The 21,155-nt window shown below is 53.0% G+C and overlaps 1 protein-coding gene across 1 annotated transcript in view; it reads left to right on the top strand.

The window, feature by feature from the left end:
* Nucleotides 1–9,858: 9,858 nt before the first annotated feature.
* Nucleotides 9,859–21,155, top strand: part of LOC142485933 (carbonic anhydrase 4-like) — a 141,766-nt gene continuing 130,469 nt past the window's right edge. Inside the window, exon 1 of the mRNA XM_075584596.1 lies at nt 9,859–10,099. The gene's annotated coding sequence lies outside the window, so the exon portion shown is untranslated. The remainder of the gene's footprint in view (nt 10,100–21,155) is intronic.

Genomic DNA, 21,155 nt, shown 5'->3' with positions numbered 1-21,155 from the left:
AGTTGTGGCCGGTGGTCTGGGAGGAGACCACCACCGAAAGGCATAGAGACTCTCGACAGTGTGGGACACTCCAGCCGGATACCACCCCACGCGGAGGCGGACTCCATCGCTGGATCAGCGGATCCTGTCTGTTGTCATGCGGCGCGCTCGGGTGCTGGATGCACCCGGCCGGTACCTAACAACTCTACTGTATATAGAAGCCCCCACTCCCTCGCAATACGTTTAAAATCATATGACTACTTCCTGTATCAGGAAAGGGATTCCCTGGGCCCGCAGTAGCTGGTCTCCAAACAGCTGACAAAGCTCTGTGATCATACAGGATGCCTCTGCACAGCCTAGGAGTGCTGCAGCTAAGGCAACGGGTTCTAGCTCATGCTAGCTGGTGGCAAATGCTCCAACACTAACTCGTAATGCATTTCGCCACTAGGTGACTTCATCTGAGATACCCCAGGAGGGGAACAGCCCCCAATTTATACACTGGGAGTGCAATGTCTATAGATGGTGATTGGTGCAAATAAATTCAGTGGTATACTGTACGTGCACCAACCCCACACCTAGTCTAGTGGGTAGCGCTGCCTCTCACATTGGGGTGGGTACGGGACTCGGAGGACACGGCGGGGGAGGTTACAGCCGTGCGAGGCTCGGTGGGGGGAGGTTACAGCCGTGCGAGGCTCGGTGGGGGGAGGTTACAGCCGTGCGAGGCTCGGTGGGGGGAGGTTACAGCCGTGCGAGGCTCGGTGGGGGGAGGTTACAGCCGTGCGAGGCTCGGTGGGGGGAGGTTACAGCCGTGCGAGGCTCGGCGGGGGAGGTTACAGCCGTGCGAGGCTTGGTGGGGGGAGGTTACAGCCGTGCGAGGCTTGGTGGGGGGAGGTTACAGCCGTGCGAGGCTCGGTGGGGGGAGGTTACAGCCGTGCGAGGCTCGGTGGGGGGAGGTTACAGCCGTGCGAGGCTCGGTGGGGGGAGGTTACAGCCGTGCGAGGCTCGGTGGGGGGAGGTTACAGCCGTGCGAGGCTCGGTGGGGGGAGGTTACAGCCGTGCGAGGCTCGGTGGGGGGAGGTTACAGCCGTGCGAGGCTCGGTGGGGGGAGGTTACAGCCGTGCGAGGCTTGGTGGGGGGAGGTTACAGCCGTGCGAGGCTTGGTGGGGGGAGGTTACAGCCGTGCGAGGCTTGGTGGGGGGAGGTTACAGCCGTGCGAGGCTCGGTGGGGGGAGGTTACAGCCGTGCGAGGCTCGGTGGGGGGAGGTTACAGCCGTGCGAGGCTCGGTGGGGGGAGGTTACAGCCGTGCGAGGCTCGGTGGGGGGAGGTTACAGCCGTGCGAGGCTTGGTGGGGGGAGGTTACAGCCGTGCGAGGCTTGGTGGGGGGAGGTTACAGCCGTGCGAGGCTCGGTGGGGGGAGGTTACAGCCGTGCGAGGCTTGGTGTGTAGCTGTACCTCATTAGCATTCAGTATTGAGGTTTATGATATAAGTGTTGTTCGTGGTTATGCCGGTTTATAGGCTAAAAGTAAAGAGTTACTGTTTTACCATATTGGCGTGTATTACTCATATATGTTCCTGCCCGGGGTTATCCCACATAGTTAGGATCCCGCGCAGGTGGAGGCGCTGTTATCTATCGAATCAGGCACACTGCAGGCTCCCAGCGGGGGGGGCTCAGACCTTTGAGAGTCCGGGATCCTATGCAGACTGCCAAGGTAAGTTCTAACTCTCTCTCCTTTTGCGGCCGCCACCAGAGTGGACTGCTCAGGGAATCCCTCCGCTCGCTGCCTCCCCGGTGATGTCTCTGCTGCTCAGGGAATCCCCCCGCTCGCTGCCTCCCCGATGATGTCGGTGCTGCTCAGGGAATCCCCCCGCTCGCTGCCTCCCCGGTGATGTCTCTGCTGCTCAGGGAATCCCTCCGCTCGCTGCCTCCCCGGTGATGTCGGTGCTGCTCAGGGAATCCCTCCGCTCGCTGCCTCCCCGGTGATGTCGGTGCTGCTCAGGGAATCCCTCCGCTCGCTGCCTCCCCGATGATATCGGTGCTGCTCAGGGAATCCCTCCGCTCGCTGCCTCCCCGATGATGTCGGTGCTGCTCAGGGAATCCCTCCGCTCGCTGCCTCCCCGATGATGTCTCTGCTGCTCAGGGAATCCCTCCGCTCGCTGCCTCCCCGATGATGTCTCTGCTGCTCAGGGAATCCCTCCGCTCGCTGCCTCCCCGATGATGTCTCTGCTGCTCAGGGAATCCCTCCGCTCGCTGCCTCCCCGATGATGTCGGTGCTGCTCAGGGAATCCCTCCGCTCGCTGCCTCCCCGATGATGTCGGTGCTGCTCAGGGAATCCCTCCGCTCGCTGCCTCCCCGATGATGTCGGTGCTGCTCAGGGAATCCCTCCGCTCGCTGCCTCCCCGATGATGTCGTGCTGCTCAGGGAATCCCTCCGCTCGCTGCCTCCCCGATGATATCGGTGCTGCTCAGGGAATCCCTCCGCTCGCTGCCTCCCCGGTGATGTCGGTGCTGCTCAGGGAATCCCTCCGCTCGCTGCCTCCCCGATGATATCGGTGCTGCTCAGGGAATCCCTCCGCTCGCTGCCTCCCCGATGATATCGGTGCTGCTCAGGGAATCCCTCCGCTCGCCGCCTCCCCGATGATGTCGTGCTGCTCAGGGAATCCCTCCGCTCGCTGCCTCCCCGATGATGTCGTGCTGCTCAGGGAATCCCTCCGCTCGCTGCCTCCCCGATGATGTCGGTGCTGCTCAGGGAATCCCCCCGCTCGCTGCCTCCCCGATGATGTCTCTGCTGCTCAGGGAATCCCCCCGCTCGCTGCCTCCCCGATGATGTCGGTGCTGCTCAGGGAATCCCTCCGCTCGCTGCCTCCCCGATGATATCGGTGCTGCTCAGGGAATCCCTCCGCTCGCTGCCTCCCCGATGATGTCGGTGCTGCTCAGGGAATCCCTCCGCTCGCTGCCTCCCCGATGATGTCGTGCTGCTCAGGGAATCCCTCCGCTCGCTGCCTCCCCGGTGATGTCTCTGCTGCTCAGGGAATCCCCCCGCTCGCTGCCTCCCCGATGATGTCGTGCTGCTCAGGGAATCTCTCCTCTCGCTGCCTCCCCGATGATGTCGGTGCTGCTCAGGGAATCCCCCCGCTCGCTGCCTCCCCGATGATATCGGTGCTGCTCAGGGAATCCCTCCTCTCGCTGCCTCCCCGGTGATGTCGGTGCTGCTCAGGGAATCCCTCCGCTCGCTGCCTCCCCGATGATGTTTCTGCTGCTCAGGGAATCCCTCCGCTCGCTGCCTCCCCGATGATGTCGGTGCTGCTCAGGGAATCCCTCCGCTCGCTGCCTCCCCGGTGATGTCGTGCTGCTCAGGGAATCCCTCCGCTCGCTGCCTCCCGGTGATGTCTCTGCTGCTCAGGGAATCCCTCCGCTCGCTGCCTCCCCGATGATGTCGGTGCTGCTCAGGGAATCCCTCCGCTCGCTGCCTCCCCGATGATGTCGTGCTGCTCAGGGAATCCCTCCGCTCGCTGCCTCCCCGATGATGTCGGTGCTGCTCAGGGAATCCCTCCGCTCGCTTCCTCCCCGATGATGTCGGTGCTGCTCAGGGAATCTCTCCTCTCGCTGCCTCCCCGATGATGTCGGTGCTGCTCAGGGAATCCCTCCGCTCGCTGCCTCCCCGGTGATGTCGGTGCTGCTCAGGGAATCCCTCCGCTCGCTGCCTCCCCGATGATGTCGGTGCTGCTCAGGGAATCCCTCCGCTCGCTGCCTCCCCGATGATGTCGGTGCTGCTCAGGGAATCCCTCCGCTCGCTGCCTCCCCGATGATGTCGGTGCTGCTCAGGGAATCCCCCCGCTCGCTGCCTCCCCGATGATGTCGTGCTGCTCAGGGAATCCCTCCGCTCGCTGCCTCCCCGATGATGTCTCTGCTGCTCAGGGAATCCCTCCGCTCGCTGCCTCCCCGATGATGTTTCTGCTGCTCAGGGAATCCCTCCGCTCGCTGCCTCCCCGATGATGTTTCTGCTGCTCAGGGAATCTCTCCTCTCGCTGCCTCCCCGGTGATGTCGGTGCTGCTCAGGGAATCTCTCCTCTCGCTGCCTCCCCGATGATGTCGGTGCTGCTCAGGGAATCCCTCCGCTCGCTGCCTCCCCGATGATGTCGGTGCTGCTCAGGGAATCCCTCCGCTCGCTGCCTCCCCGATGATGTCGGTGCTGCTCAGGGAATCCCTCCGCTCGCTGCCTCCCCGGTGATGTCTCTGCTGCTCAGGGAATCCCTCCGCTCGCTGCCTCCCCGATGATGTCGGTGCTGCTCAGGGAATCCCTCCGCTCGCTGCCTCCCCGATGATATCGGTGCTGCTCAGGGAATCCCTCCGCTCGCCGCCTCCCCGATGATGTCGGTGCTGCTCAGGGAATCCCTCCGCTCGCTGCCTCCCCGATGATATCGGTGCTGCTCTGGGAATCCCTCCGCTCGCTGCCTCCCCGATGATGTCGGTGCTGCTCAGGGAATCCCTCCGCTCGCTGCCTCCCCGATGATGTCGGTGCTGCTCAGGGAATCCCTCCGCTCGCTGCCTCCCCGATGATATCGGTGCTGCTCAGGGAATCCCTCCGCTCGCTGCCTCCCCGATGATGTCGGTGCTGCTCAGGGAATCCCCCCGCTCGCTGCCTCCCCGATGATGTCTCTGCTGCTCAGGGAATCCCTCCGCTCGCTGCCTCCCCGATGATGTCGGTGCTGCTCAGGGAATCCCCCCGCTCGCTTCCTCCCCGGTGATGTCGGTGCTGCTCAGGGAATCCCTCCGCTCGCTGCCTCCCCGGTGATATCGGTGCTGCTCAGGGAATCCCTCCGCTCGCCGCCTCCCCGATGATGTCGGTGCTGCTCAGGGAATCCCTCCGCTCGCTGCCTCCCCGATGATATCGGTGCTGCTCTGGGAATCCCTCCGCTCGCTGCCTCCCCGATGATGTCGGTGCTGCTCAGGGAATCCCTCCGCTCGCTGCCTCCCCGGTGATGTCGGTGCTGCTCAGGGAATCCCTCCGCTCGCTGCCTCCCCGGTGATGTCGGTGCTGCTCAGGGAATCTCTCCTCTCGCTGCCTCCCCGATGATGTCGGTGCTGCTCAGGGAATCCCCCCGCTCGCTGCCTCCCCGATGATGTCTCTGCTGCTCAGGGAATCCCCCCGCTCGCTGCCTCCCCGATGATGTCGTGCTGCTCAGGGAATCCCCCCGCTCGCTGCCTCCCCGATGATGTCGGTGCTGCTCAGGGAATCCCTCCGCTCGCTGCCTCCCCGATGATGTCGGTGCTGCTCAGGGAATCCCTCCGCTCGCTGCCTCCCCGATGATGTCGTGCTGCTCAGGGAATCCCTCCGCTCGCTGCCTCCCCGATGATGTCGGTGCTGCTCAGGGAATCCCTCCGCTCGCTGCCTCCCCGATGATGTCGGTGCTGCTCAGGGAATCCCTCCGCTCGCTGCCTCCCCGATGATGTCGGTGCTGCTCAGGGAATCCCTCCGCTCGCTGCCTCCCCGGTGATGTCGGTGCTGCTCAGGGAATCCCTCCGCTCGCTGCCTCCCCGATGATGTCGGTGCTGCTCAGGGAATCCCTCCGCTCGCCGCCTCCCCGATGATGTCGGTGCTGCTCAGGGAATCCCTCCGCTCGCTGCCTCCCCGATGATGTCGTGCTGCTCAGGGAATCCCTCCGCTCGCTGCCTCCCCGATGATGTCGGTGCTGCTCAGGGAATCCCTCCGCTCGCTGCCTCCCCGATGATGTCGTGCTGCTCAGGGAATCCCCCCGCTCGCTGCCTCCCCGATGATGTCGGTGCTGCTCAGGGAATCTCTCCTCTCGCTGCCTCCCCGATGATGTCGGTGCTGCTCAGGGAATCCCTCCGCTCGCTGCCTCCCCGATGATGTCGTGCTGCTCAGGGAATCCCTCCGCTCGCTGCCTCCCCGATGATGTCGGTGCTGCTCAGGGAATCCCTCCGCTCGCTGCCTCCCCGATGATGTCGGTGCTGCTCAGGGAATCCCTCCGCTCGCTGCCTCCCCGATGATGTCGGTGCTGCTCAGGGAATCCCTCCGCTCGCTGCCTCCCCGATGATGTCGTGCTGCTCAGGGAATCCCTCCGCTCGCTGCCTCCCCGATGATGTCGTGCTGCTCAGGGAATCCCTCCGCTCGCTGCCTCCCCGATGATGTCGGTGCTGCTCAGGGAATCCCCCCACTCGCTGCCTCCCCGATGATGTCGGTGCTGCTCAGGGAATCCCTCCGCTCGCTGCCTCCCCGATGATGTCGGTGCTGCTCAGGGAATCCCTCCGCTCGCTGCCTCCCCGATGATGTCGGTGCTGCTCAGGGAATCCCTCCGCTCGCTGCCTCCCCGATGATGTCGGTGCTGCTCAGGGAATCCCTCCGCTCGCTGCCTCCCCGATGATGTCTCTGCTGCTCAGGGAATCCCTCCGCTCGCTGCCTCCCCGATGATGTCGTGCTGCTCAGGGAATCCCTCCGCTCGCTGCCTCCCCGATGATGTCGTGCTGCTCAGGGAATCCCTCCGCTCGCTGCCTCCCCGGTGATGTCGGTGCTGCTCAGGGAATCCCTCCGCTCGCTGCCTCCCCGATGATGTCGGTGCTGCTCAGGGAATCTCTCCTCTCGCTGCCTCCCCGGTGATGTCGGTGCTGCTCAGGGAATCCCTCCGCTCGCTGCCTCCCCGATGATGTCTCTGCTGCTCAGGGAATCCCTCCGCTCGCTGCCTCCCCGATGATGTCGGTGCTGCTCAGGGAATCCCCCCGCTCGCTGCCTCCCCGATGATATCGGTGCTGCTCAGGGAATCCCCCCGCTCGCTGCCTCCCCGATGATGTCGGTGCTGCTCAGGGAATCCCTCCGCTCGCTGCCTCCCCGATGATGTCGGTGCTGCTCAGGGAATCCCTCCGCTCGCTGCCTCCCCGATGATGTCGGTGCTGCTCAGGGAATCCCCCCGCTCGCTGCCTCCCCGATGATGTCGGTGCTGCTCAGGGAATCCCTCCGCTCGCTGCCTCCCCGATGATGTCGGTGCTGCTCAGGGAATCCCTCCGCTCGCTGCCTCCCCGATGATGTCGGTGCTGCTCAGGGAATCCCTCCGCTCACTGCCTCCCCGATGATATCGGTGCTGCTCAGGGAATCCCTCCGCTCGCCGCCTCCCCGATGATGTCGGTGCTGCTCAGGGAATCCCTCCGCTCGCTGCCTCCCCGATGATGTCGGTGCTGCTCAGGGAATCCCTCCGCTCGCTGCCTCCCCGATGATGTCGGTGCTGCTCAGGGAATCCCTCCGCTCGCTGCCTCCCCGGTGATGTCGGTGCTGCTCAGGGAATCCCTCCGCTCGCTGCCTCCCCGATGATGTCGGTGCTGCTCAGGGAATCCCTCCGCTCGCTGCCTCCCCGATGATGTCGGTGCTGCTCAGGGAATCCCTCCGCTCGCTGCCTCCCCGATGATGTCGTGCTGCTCAGGGAATCCCTCCGCTCGCTGCCTCCCCGATGATGTCTCTGCTGCTCAGGGAATCCCTCCGCTCGCTGCCTCCCCGATGATGTCTCTGCTGCTCAGGGAATCCCTCCGCTCGCTGCCTCCCCGATGATGTCGGTGCTGCTCAGGGAATCCCTCCGCTCGCTGCCTCCCCGATGATGTCGGTGCTGCTCAGGGAATCCCCCCGCTCGCTGCCTCCCGGTGATGTCTCTGCTGCTCAGGGAATCCCTCCGCTCGCTGCCTCCCCGATGATGTCGGTGCTGCTCAGGGAATCCCCCCGCTCGCTGCCTCCCCGATGATGTCTCTGCTGCTCAGGGAATCCCTCCGCTCGCTGCCTCCCGGTGATGTCTCTGCTGCTCAGGGAATCCCTCCGCTCGCTGCCTCCCGGTGATGTCTCTGCTGCTCAGGGAATCCCTCCGCTCGCTGCCTCCCCGGTGATGTCGGTGCTGCTCAGGGAATCCCTCCTCTCGCTGCCTCCCCGGTGATGTCAGTGCTGCTCAGGGAATCCCCCCGCTCGCTGCCTCCCGGTGATGTCTCTGCTGCTCAGGGAATCCCTCCGCTCGCTGCCTCCCGATGATGTCGGTGCTGCTCAGGGAATCCCCCCGCTCGCTGCCTCCCCGATGATATCGGTGCTGCTCAGGGAATCCCTCCGCTCGCTGCCTCCCCGATGATGTCTCTGCTGCTCAGGGAATCCCTCCGCTCGCTGCCTCCCCGATGATGTCGGTGCTGCTCAGGGAATCCCTCCGCTCGCTGCCTCCCCGATGATGTCGGTGCTGCTCAGGGAATCCCTCCGCTCGCTGCCTCCCCGATGATGTCGTGCTGCTCAGGGAATCCCTCCGCTCGCTGCCTCCCCGGTGATGTCGGTGCTGCTCAGGGAATCCCTCCGCTCGCTGCCTCCCCGATGATGTCGGTGCTGCTCAGGGAATCCCTCCGCTCGCTGCCTCCCCGATGATGTCACTTCGTCAGGGGAGTCGAATGCTGCCTAAAAGCAGGAGGCATATATTCCTGTGGATCCACTCATTTAGGATTGGGGCGGCAACGGTACCCTCCGAGCAGGGTCTGCCTATCGCTCAGATTAAGGTGGTAATCAAAATGCTTACAACGGGCACATTAGGCCCCGGCAGACGAGTAACGAGACAATCATGTGGTAATAGCAGGTGCAGCGCGGGAAGTCTGGCTGACTGGTCATTTCTTCATTCACTGGACCTGTGAGCGGGCAGCGAGCATGCTGGGAATTCCACAAGAGCACGAGCATACAATGGCTGAGTAAGCGAGGAATGTGCTGGGGATGGTGCCAACCACCACAAGCGCGCTGTCAGACCTATGGAAGGAAGCCTCACGTGATAATTAACCTGGGCGCGAATGAAGTGGCGGCAACCAAGTCTCCAGATGCACGCAGACTGCGCCAGATTTAAAGCCCTCTGGAGTGATGGTCCGAGATCATACCAAGGCTGGTATGGAGGGGGGCATCCAGCGGGCTGATAGAAAAGCATGTGGCATTCAAGGACAGGGGGCGTACTTGGCATAGGCGAGACGGGGTGCACCTGATGAAGGCATGGATATTTTTGGCAGTAAGCAGTCGGGTCGCGTGGTCACATCTTGGGTTGGGGTGAGTCCCCAGTAATTAGCCTTAATGGGGCATCCGGGTGGTGGAACTGCCAGGCCAGTACCCCCAATGAGATTGTGCAGGCCGGAGGCACCGACTCATGCTGTCGGGCTGTACCCCTGTTACAAGTCTTAGGAAGCTGAGCGCTAACTTATGTGGTTAGGCCCAGGTAGCCAGAAGGGGGCGAGGTGTAGGTGGAGAACATGGTGGTCTGCAGAAGGGCACCCGTCTGATGGTAGAATAGGGCGGTTTGGCGAGTGGTTCCCACCAGACAATACCGAGAATAGGGCTGTTTGGCGAGTGGTTCCCACCAGACAATACCGAGAATAGGGCGGTTTGGCGAGTGGTTCCCACCAGACAATACCGAGAATAGGGCGGTTTGGCGAGTGGTTCCCACCAGACAATACCGAGAATAGGGCGGTTTGGAGAAGGGTTCCCACCAGACAATACCGAGAATAGGGCGGTTTGGAGAAGGGTTCCCATCAGACGACAAATGACTATTGACTGGCTGACAGTTTATTTTCAAATGTTGTTCAAGTAATAAAGCTTTGACCAAAATGTTTTACTTCCACAAAATGGTGTTGCCTCAGTTTGTAGGTGGGGGTAAGTACGCCTCGGGGTAGCCACGCTCAGCCTTTATGCAGCGTGACATGATTTCCGTTTCGTGTTGGATCTGACACTTTCACTTTGTACGACCTCAGGCAAAGAATCTGTTCCAACCTCTGTCCTTGCCCCAGGCTTCTTAGTATGCTAATGTCCCACAGGCAGGGTCCAGGGGTGTATATAAACCAGACCTTAGATATGTACCTACCCCAGACAGCTCTGACTGCCACAGAGAGGAGAGACTGCTCTGCCCACCATGCAGAGAGCACTCTGAACCCCACGCAGAGGAGAGACTGCTCTGCCCAAAAGAGACCGTTCTGACCGCTGAGACCCCGCTGTGACCGCCACGCAGAGGTGAGACCGCTCTGACCGCCACGCAGAGGTGAGACCGCTCTGACCGCCACGCAGAGGTGAGACCGCTGTGACCGCCACGCAGAGGTGAGACCGCTGTGACCGCCACGCAGAGGTGAGACCACTCTGACCACAATAAATAGAAACTGGTAAATAATTGAATAGCAGATAGTGTTGCAGAACATGACAGAAGTGCAGTGACGGCTACAGGGTGCAGTGACAGGAGTGACGGCTACAGGGTGCATGGGAGTTATCCGCGTGGCAGGGAGAACGTGCTGTGTGATGGTAGGGATGGAAGCAGACACCTCTACATCTCATTAAGGGGGCGCAGTTATCGTTAGTTACATATACATCTCATCTTATGAGACGCACAGATCGTTAGTCACATATACATCTCATTAAGGGGCGCACAGATCGCTAGTCACATATACATCTCATCTTATGGGATGCACAGATCGCTAGTCACATATACATCTCATTAAGGGGTGCACAGATCGTTAGTCACATATACATCTCATATTAAGGGGTGCACAGATCGTTAGTCACATATACATCTCATATTAAGGGGTGCACAGATCGTTAGTCACATATACATCTCATATTAAGGGGGCGCACACATGGTTAGTCACAAATAAATCTCATATTAAGGGGCGCACTGATCGTTAGTCACATATACATCTCATATGGGGGCGCACACATTGTTAGTCACATATAATAATAATAATAATAATAATAGCATGTTCTTGTATAGCACTACTTGTTTTATGTAGCGCTTTACAGAGACATTTTGCAGGCACAGGTCCCTGCCCTGTGGAGCTTACAATCTATGTTTTTGGTGCCTGAGGCACAGGGAGATAAAGTGACTTGCCCAAGGTCACAAGGAGCTGACACCGGGAATTGAACCAGGCTCCCCTGCTTAAAACTCTCAGTGCCACTCAGTGTCTTTACTCAGTAAGGGGGCGCACAGATTGTTAGTCACATATACATCTCATATTAAGGGGGCACACAGATCGTTAGTCACATATACATCTCATATTAAGGGGACACACAGATCGTTAGTCACATATAGATCCATCAGTAAGGGGGAGCACAGATCGCTAGTCGCATATACATCTCATATTAATGGGGACACATTGATCGTTATTCACATATACATCTCATATTAAGGGGCACACAGATCGCTAGTCACATATACATCTTATATTAAGGGGTGCACAGATCGCTAGCCACATATACATCTCTTATTAGGGGCGCACAGATCATTAGTCACATATACATCTCATATTAAGGGGCGCACAGGTCGCTAGCCACATATACATCTCATATTAAGGGGCGCACAGATCATTAGTCACATATACATCTCATATTAAGGGGCGCACAGATCGCTAGTCACATATACATCTCATATTAAGCGGCGCACAGATCGCTAGTCACATATACATCTTTCAGTAAAGGACGCTCAGATCGTTAATCACATATACGTCTCTCAGTAAGGGACGCACAGGTCATTAATCACATATACATCTCTCAGTGAGGGGGCGCACACATCGTTAATCACATACATCTCATATAAAGGGGGGCACAAATCGCTATTCACATATTAAGGGGACGCACCGATCGTTAGTCACGTATACATCTCTCAGTAAGGGACGCACAGATCGTTAGTCACATATATATCTCATATTAAGGGGACGTACAGATCATTAATCACATATACATCTCTTAGTAAGGGGGTGCACAGATCGTTGGTCACATATACATCTCATATTAAGGGGACGCACAGATCGTTAGTCACATATACATCTCATATTAAGGGGCGCACAGATCGTTAGTCACATATACATCTCATATTATTGGGGGGACACAGATCATTAGTAACATATACATCTCATATTAAGGGGACACACAGATCGTTAGTCACATATAGATCCATCAGTAAGGGGGAGCACAGATCGTTAGTCACATATACAACTCATATTAATGGGGACACATTGATCGTTATTCACATATACATCTCATATTAAGGTGCGCACAGATCGCTAGTCACATATACAACTCATATTAATGGGGACACATTGATCGTTATTCACATATACATCTCATATTAAGGTGCGCACAGATCGCTAGTCACATATACATCTCATATTAATGGGGACACATTGATCGTTATTCACATATACATCTCATATTAAGGGGCACACAGATCGCTAGTCACATATACATCTTATATTAAGGGGTGCACAGATCGCTAGCCACATATACATCTCATATTAGGGGCGCACAGATCATTAGTCACATATACATCTCATATTAAGGGGCGCACAGGTCGCTAGCCACATATACATCTCATATTAAGGGTCGCACAGATCATTAGTCACATATACATCTCATATTAAGGGGCGCACAGATCATTAGTCACATATACATCTCATATTAAGGGGCGCACAGATCGTTAGTCACATATACATCTCATATTAAGGGGCCAACAGATCGCTAGTCACATATACATCTCATATTAAGGGGCACACAGATTGTTAGTAACGTATACATCTCATTAAGGGGCACACAGATCGCTAGTCACATATACATCTCATATTAAGGGGCGCACAGGTCGCTAGCCACATATACATCTCATATTAAGGGGCGCACAGATCATTAGTCACATATACATCTCATATTAAGGGGCGCACAGATCGCTAGTCACATATACATCTCATATTAAGGGGCGCACAGATCGCTAGTCACATATACATCTCCTTTTAAGGGGCGCACAGATCATAGGTCACATATGCATCTCATATTAAGGGGCGCACAGATCATTAATCACATACATGTCATATTAAGGGGCGCACAGATCATTAGTCACATATACATCTCATATTAAGGGGCGCACAGATCATTAGTCACATATACATCTCATATTAAGGGGCGCACAGATCATTAGTCACATATACATCTCATATTAAGGGGCGCACAGATCGCTAGTCACATATACATGGTGGAATCTTGCCCTAATTACCGGCCGTGAGATGGAATCAAGTCCACAACTGCTGCACTTTTAAAGAGTCTATTTCTGTAGGGAAAGCACCCGCTCCCGGTTCCAAATGTACATACGTTCACGGTAATGCTAGGGGTATCTGCTCTGGTAGGGAAGGCACCCGCTCCCGGTTCCAAATGTACATACGTTCACGGTAATGCTAGGGGTATCTGCTCTGGTAGGGAAGGCACCCGCTCCCGGTTCCAAATGTACATACGTTCACGGTAATGCTAGGGGTATCTGCTCTGGTAGGGAAGGCACCCACTCCCGGTTCCAAATGTACATACGTTCACTGTAATGCTAGGGGTATCTGCTCTGGTAGGGAAGGCACCCGCTCCCGGTTCCAAATGTACATACGTTCACGGTAATGCTAGGGGTATCTGCTCTGGTAGGGAAGGCACCCGCTCCCGGTTCCAAATGTACATACGTTCACGGTAATGCTAGGGGTATCTGCTCTGGTAGGGAAGGCACCCGCTCCCGGTTCCAAATGTACATACGTTCACGGTAATGCTAGGGGTATCTGCTCTGGTAGGGAAGGCACCCGCTCCCGGTTCCAAATGTACATACGTTCACGGTAATGCTAGGGGTATCTGCTCTGGTAGGGAAGGCACCCGCTCCCGGTTCCAAATGTACATACGTTCACGGTAATGCTAGGGGTATCTGCTCTGGTAGGGAAGGCACCCGCTCCCGGTTCCAAATGTACATACGTTCACGGTAATGCTAGGGGTATCTGCTCTGGTAGGGAAGGCACCCGCTCCCGGTTCCAAATGTACATACGTTCACGGTAATGCTAGGGGTATCTGCTCTGGTAGGGAAAGCACCCGCTCCCGGTTCCAAATGTACATACGTTCACGGTAATGCTAGGGGTATCTGCTCTGGTAGGGAAGGCACCCGCTCCCGGTTCCAAATGTACATACGTTCACGGTAATGCTAGGGGTATCTGCTCTGGTAGGGAAGGCACCCGCTCCCGGTTCCAAATGTACATACGTTCACTGTAATGCTAGGGGTATCTGCTCTGGTAGGGAAGGCACCCGCTCCCGGTTCCAAATGTACATACGTTCACGGTAATGCTAAGGGTATCTGCTCTGGTAGGGAAGGCACCCGCTCCCGGTTCCAAATGTACATACGTTCACTGTAATGCTAGGGGTATCTGCTCTGGTAGGGAAGGCACCCGCTCCCGGTTCAAGGCGTCCACACCTCGTGTCCCGCTCTGCTTAGCAGCTCAAGCTGAGGTGATCTCCATTTGGGAAACAGCTGAGAGGGAGGCGCTCAGAGATGACGTCACCGCGTAGACAGGAGCCCGATTAGTAGAACAGCCGCCAGTAGCTCAAAGCAAATGAATTCAGTGACAATTGGGAAAGTTCAAATGAACAAGTTGAAAAAAGGCTCAATGAGACCAGTAAAAGATAGCACAAGTATCATCCAACGTGTTTCGTAGCAGGTGCTACTTCATCAGGGAGGGACCACAGAGGGAGAATATGTGCTATTTAAATCCACCTGTACCTTGGGATTGGTTGAGGTCCCAGGTGTTGGTGCTTGAGGCAAAACAGACCAGATTGGTAGATTGACATATAATACCTCTCACTCGGAAAAAGCAACAATATAAGACACAGAATTTAAATAATAAAAAATATTTTGGAAACTTAAAAAATAGAATTAGTATTAAAAAAACCATGTATGTCGTAGACACTTTAGAATGAACAAGGGGGGTTTCTATGGAAAGATAGATGCAATGGGTTAATATATTGATAGATGATATAGCTACCCCAAAGTTTCATATATATATTCATTGATATTTAGAAGTACAAATGACCATGGATTGAAGCTTCCCAAAAGCTTATTAGGAAATAGTGAAATGGAGCACGAAGTAGTATACGAAGTAGTATACTGAATATTGGTAATAAGGGACTTAGCCCTCATACATATTTTAAATTGGTGGGAGAATAGATCACCACACGCCACTTGGGGATAACTTAAGACAGGCTGTTGATATAAGAGATAACTCCAAAAGTTTGATTCCAATCAAGATAAGCCATCCCGAATATCAAATGACACTATACAAATTGATGATATGTCTAGTTCTATTTCCAAATTAGCAGTAACTTGTAATGATATACTCTCTGATGTTTTACCATCAACTAATAGCACTGTATCAGGGACTAATAATACCCCATTTAAACCTCCCTCAAAATTTTACCAATTCAAAAGGTAGCTTTATAGAAACTTTTAATCATTTGGTTAATAAGGAATGTATCACTTTGGTTAAGAATTGTAATAAACCTAAAAGGTATATTCTCAACAGAGTGGAAAATGAGACACTCAAATCTCTTAAACTCAATAGAGAAATCACTATTAGAGAAGCCGACAAAGGTGGAGGAGTAGTACAGTATAGCACTGACTACGAAAATGAGGTCTTTAGGCTATTGTCTGACTCTACTTCCTATCTGCTTCTACCTAAGCACCCCACTAAACAATATGTGGAGGAATTTAAAAAACTTTTAGACCAGGCTGTTTCTTATGATGTACAAACAAAATTTGAATTTCAATTCCTCTTTGAACCTATCCCTAGAATTCCAATACTATACCACTTACCGAAAATACACAAAACACTCACGAATCCCCCTGGGTGCCCGATAATTTCAGGGATTAAGTTCCTCACTTCCAGCACGTGGATTGTTTTCTCCAAAAATATGTGCCTGTACTTCCTTAATACACGAAGGGTTCGACTTCAATTCTAAACACTTTCAAAGATTTCGAGTTGCAATCTGTGTACCGTTGACGTTCAGTCACTTTACACAAGTATCCCCCACAACAAGGGGACAGAATCAAATGAATATTTTTTGTTACAAGACTCCACCTTACTCCCTTCTAATTCACATGTTATTGGCAAATGCATGAAGTCTATATTATCTCACAATTATTTTGTCTTTTTGGACCAATTTTTTCTTCAAATATGCAGTACAGCGATGAGTACCCGTTTTGCCCCTAGTTATGCCAATTTGTATATGGGGGCATGGGAGCATCGCTGAATTTGGCACAATAATCCATATTCACATCAGATTATAGTTTGTAAACATTTTATTGATGATATCCTCTTGGTATGGCATGGGGATGAGGAATCCTTATCTTTATTCTTGGAACACATTAACAAAAACAGTAATAATCTGATTTTTACCTCTTGGAATCACGAATCTGCAACAGATTGTCTTGATATCCATCTTGAGGCATTGGATGATGGCACCAATGTTACTACTACTCACTTCAAAAAGGTGGATATCAACAGTTTCTTGATGTTCTTCATAACAAACAGTGGATTGAAAATATCCCTTTGGGCCAATTCACGAGGCTTAGATGAAATTGGAGTCACAATATGGCATCAGGCCAAGGAACTATATGACACATTTATTTCTAGAGGTTATTGTCACCGGAGACCAGCACTTTTTCACCGAAACCACCGGGATCACTAGACGTGACAGTTGTTGAATAAAATGGGGTTTATTCTGGCAGCCAGCAGACAAACAAAGATGCACAAAACACGATACAATACCAACTGGGGGCCTGGGGAGCAGTCTCTAGCCTCGCTAGGTGCAGGGGCCTGCTTCAAGTAAGCTTGCCCTGTCCGCTTCTCGTCCAGGATCTCAGAGGGCTGATCACACAGCAGCCCCTCTGATATATTTCTCCAGCTGGTCACTGTAAAAGATCAAACTCTTTTACAGAATGTCTCCCAGTCTCTCTGTCTCTCAGATAGTCCTCTGAGGGTAGATCTCCACACTCCTTCCCAGAGTGTCTCTCAGTCTGTTAGCCTCTCTTGCTCTCAGATGCTCTCTGAAGGTAGATCTCCACTTCTGATCAGCAGCGCCCTTTATATAGCCCTCTGTGGCTATCCTTTACATGGGAGGGGGCTGCTGGACAATCAGAGCATTGATTAAGTTTGTGCCACAACAGCCAGAGGGCGTGCTAAGAACCCATCCCCATCCCTGATTGTTCACTTAATCCAATTAACACTTTACAGGGCGGACTCCCAAATCACATCACAGTGCTTATACATAACAAATACAGACTTTGAAATACATTCTTACAGACATGGAAATACATTTACACATTCCCTGTTCTTCCCCAGATATTAGAGAACATTTGGCCAAAATAAGCCTTACAAAGGTGGCCATATTACGTAAATTTAGGGGTAGCTAGCTGGGCTTCATCCCAGTTTTGTGATGCCAGCTAGCTCTTATCGTCACAGTTATCAACCAGATTTACTAAATAAAGCATGGCATCGAGTTAGAACCCTTGGTAGAAATTAGTTATTGAGCACTAGGGATTGCTCAATCCCGACTTCCCAGACTTCGGATACCATAAATATTCCCTTTATTACTAAATATAAAATTGTAAGGAAATGCTATTAGACATATCATTCATAAACACTGGAACATTTGGGGTCGTGACCCAGTGTTGGGTTCTAGATTGTCTACCTGTTACGTGCACTCACAACAAACTAGACTAGACCATGGGGCTGAGGTGGGGATGTATATAACAACCGCCCTACAACCACGGGACCAGGTCTGGAGTGCAGAGTCAGAGTCACGTAGCCAGGTCAGGATAGGAGAGTTTGGGTATGTCGTGGTACTTGCCATGGTCCGGGGTTGGAGAGAGAAGAGTAGTCAATATCCGTAAGCTGTGGTCAAGGAGAGAAAGGGGGTCAAATAAAAAGCCGAAATTCAGGGGTACAGAAGAGACAGGTCCAGGTACGAGCAGGGGTCACAACACAGGTCAGGCAAGGCACAAGAAGAGACAAAACACAGGAAGCAGCGAGCACTTCACATAAACATCGGTTTATGCTCAGCAACTTGCACAGGAACAGACAAGGTAAATGAAGGAGGTGGGAACCAATCAGGAGGCAGCAGTGGAGTGACATCAGACATAGGCTACGAGCTGATAGGAGGAGGAGAGATTGGCTTCAGGTGAGAGATAGCCGATACCTTTCTTGGGATCAGCTGCCATGCTGTGTGCACGCGTAGGAGGAGCGCGGTGTGGGGCGAGTGCATCACCAGCGGGAGCAGGCGCCGCGGAGACATGCCGGAGGCGTGCCTCTGCAGGTGTATTATTATGTAGGTGCGCATGTGCAGACAGGAGTCTGCGTGCGCCGCAGGTACTGTTGCATAATGCGTCAGAGGGACGGAGCCTAGTAGCGATCCTGACACTACCAAGCCTCAGATATTATTCAGGAAACCGAGTTATGTTAAAAACTCCAGTGCCCCTTATGATATTGGTTCAAAATTACCTTCAATCTCTGTATCCTCTTGGTTTCCTGTCACACCCATAAGCAATTTTCCATGTAGGAAATGTTTAGCTCGTCAATATTTACCCAAGGATCGTAAAACTTTATTTTCTTCCACACCATCTAGTCCATACACTATCAATGACTGTATATCTTGCTCAACTACACACGTTGTGTACTTCCTTGGATGTCCCTTTGGTCTCCTGTATATAGGGAGGACCAGGAGACACTTAAGGAGGCGAATACTAGAACATGTACGTAATATTCGAATTGGTTTTGATAAACACAGTGTTTCATGTAATTTTAAGATTTGCCATTACAAGGATCCGAAATGTCTTCAATATAAAGGCATTGAGTCTGTTCAAGTAGGGGAGGGGATAGGGTCAAAGCACGCTCTAAGCAGGAAACCTATTGGATCTTTCAACGTAACACTATGGTTCCTGCAAGATTAAATGAGGATCTTGATTTCCTCTCCCTTTACTAAAAATATGCACTAGATTATGTACATTATCAAATATCATTTTGTATATTAATATTATCTATTCAATATTCTATGTAAAATGTATTGTGTCTTTAGCCAGTTTTCCAAAATATGTGCTCTCTCTTCTCTAGTCTATTTCAATATTTCAATATCTTGGTGGAACTTCCTCCCTTCCTCCCTCCTGATATTCAGAGCGGCTTATCTCTGATTGGAATGCAACTTTTGGAGTTATCGCTTTGGCTGGAACCTGCCCTTACCTGGCTGCTCTGGACATTCTGATTACTGGCAGCTGCCATCTTTGCTGCCCCTGTTCAAGGATTTAAATAGCAGCCAGTGACTCCCAGCCCCTGCCTGAGCATTGTATATGTTTCCCTGTTCGTGAGCCTTCCCTGTGTAGCTGGCCAGCTTGGGATCTAGTAGCTGAGCCTTCCTTGTTTGTGAGCCTTCCCTGTTGCTGTGCCTAGCCTGTTGCTGTGCCTTCCTTCTTCGTGAGCTATTCCTGTGGCTTCCCTGTTCCGGAGGCTAGCCTGTTAATTTGGAATCACTGTTGCTGACCCTGAACCGTGACCCCGACCTCGCTGCCTGCCGCCTGCCCTGACCCTTAGCCTGTTGCCTGGACTTTGCACCACTGCCACCAGCCCTGACCCCTGCCTGCTTACCGACTACGGAAACTCTTACAGGACTCTGTTCCTGGGCTGTGGTCAGTTAATTTGCTTCCCTACCTCAGCCCTGGGAGTCCGCTTCCTGATCGGAGATGAGCACCATCATATTCAATTATCCCCAAGTGGCGTGTGGTGATCTATTCTCCCACAGATTTAAAGCATGTATGGGGGCTTAGTCCCATATTACCAATATTCGGTATACTACTTTGCGCTCCATTTCTCTAGCTCCTAATAAGCTTTTGGGAAGCTTCAATCTATGGTCATTTGTACTTCTAAATATCAATGAATATATATGATACTTTGGGGTAGCTATATCATCTATCAATATACAGTATTAGGAAAAGAGAAGGTATAAATGGCACACCACTGCTTAGAAAAATAAATATACAGTGTATTCCCTTTTGGTGCTTATCTCCTGCTGATCCCGGCGACCCAAAGCTGGATCCACGTAATAGCAATAAACAAGAAATAGAAGGAGCGCACAGAAGACTGTGGCAGTGTCAAAAAAACTTCAAAGTGTATTAAATTCATCAGAGCCAACAAGGTAAAGTTTCTGGACAAAGAGTCCCTTCTTCAGAGCAAACAACTCACTGGACTCTGTCCAGAAACGTTACCTTGTTGGCTCTGATGAATTTAATACACTTTGAAGTTTTTTTACTCTACCACAGGCTTTTGTTTTCACCTTCTGTTTCTTTTTATTGCTATATCTATCAATATATTAACGCATTGTTTCTATCTTTCCATAGAAACCCCCCTTGTTCATTCTAAAGTGTCTACGACATACATGGTTTTTTTTTAATACTAATTCCATTTTTTGTTTCCAAAATATTTTTTATTATTTAAATTCTGTGTCTTATATTGTTGCTTTTTCCGAGTGAGAGGTATTATATGTCAATCTACCAATCTGGTCTGTTTTGCCTCAAGCACCAACACCTGGGACCTCAACCAATCCCAAGGTACAGGTGGATTTAAATAGCACATATTCTCCCTCTGTGGTCCCTCCCTGATGAAGTAGCACCTGCTACGAAACGCGTTGGATGATACTTTGTGCTATCTTTTACTGGTCTCATTGAGCCTTTTTTCAACTTGTTCATTTGAACTTTCCCAATTGTCACTGAATTCATTTGCTTTGAGCTACTGGCGGCTGTTCTACTAATCGGGCTCCTGTCTACGCGGTGACGTCATCTCTGAGCGCCTCCCTCTCAGCTGTTTCCCAAATGGAGATCACCTCAGCTTGAGCTGCTAAGCAGAGCGGGACACGAGGTGTGGACGCCTTGAACCGGGAGTGGATGCCTTCCCTACCAGAGCAGATACCCCTAGCATTACCGTGAACGTATGTATATTTGGAACCGGGAGCGGGTGCCTTCCCTACCAGAGCAGATACCCCTAGCATTACCGTGAACGTATGTACATTTGGAACCGGGAGCGGGTGCCTTCCCTACCAGAGCAGATACCCCTAGCATTACAGTGAACGTATGTACATTTGGAACCGGGAGCGGGTGCCTTCCCTACCAGAGCAGATACCCCTAGCATTACAGTGAACGTATGTACATTTGGAACCGGGAGCGGGTGCCTTCCCTACCAGAGCAGATACCCCTAGCATTACAGTGAACGTATGTACATTTGGAACCGGGAGCGGATGCTTTCCCTACAGAAATAGACTCTTTAAAAGTGCAGCAGTTGTGGACTTGATTCCATCTCACGGCCGGTACCAGC

The sequence above is a fragment of the Ascaphus truei genome, unplaced genomic scaffold (genome assembly GCF_040206685.1).
Source record: "Ascaphus truei isolate aAscTru1 unplaced genomic scaffold, aAscTru1.hap1 HAP1_SCAFFOLD_667, whole genome shotgun sequence".
Lineage (NCBI taxonomy): Eukaryota > Metazoa > Chordata > Amphibia > Anura > Ascaphidae > Ascaphus > Ascaphus truei.
This window is presented reverse-complemented; position numbering and strand designations above follow the sequence as displayed.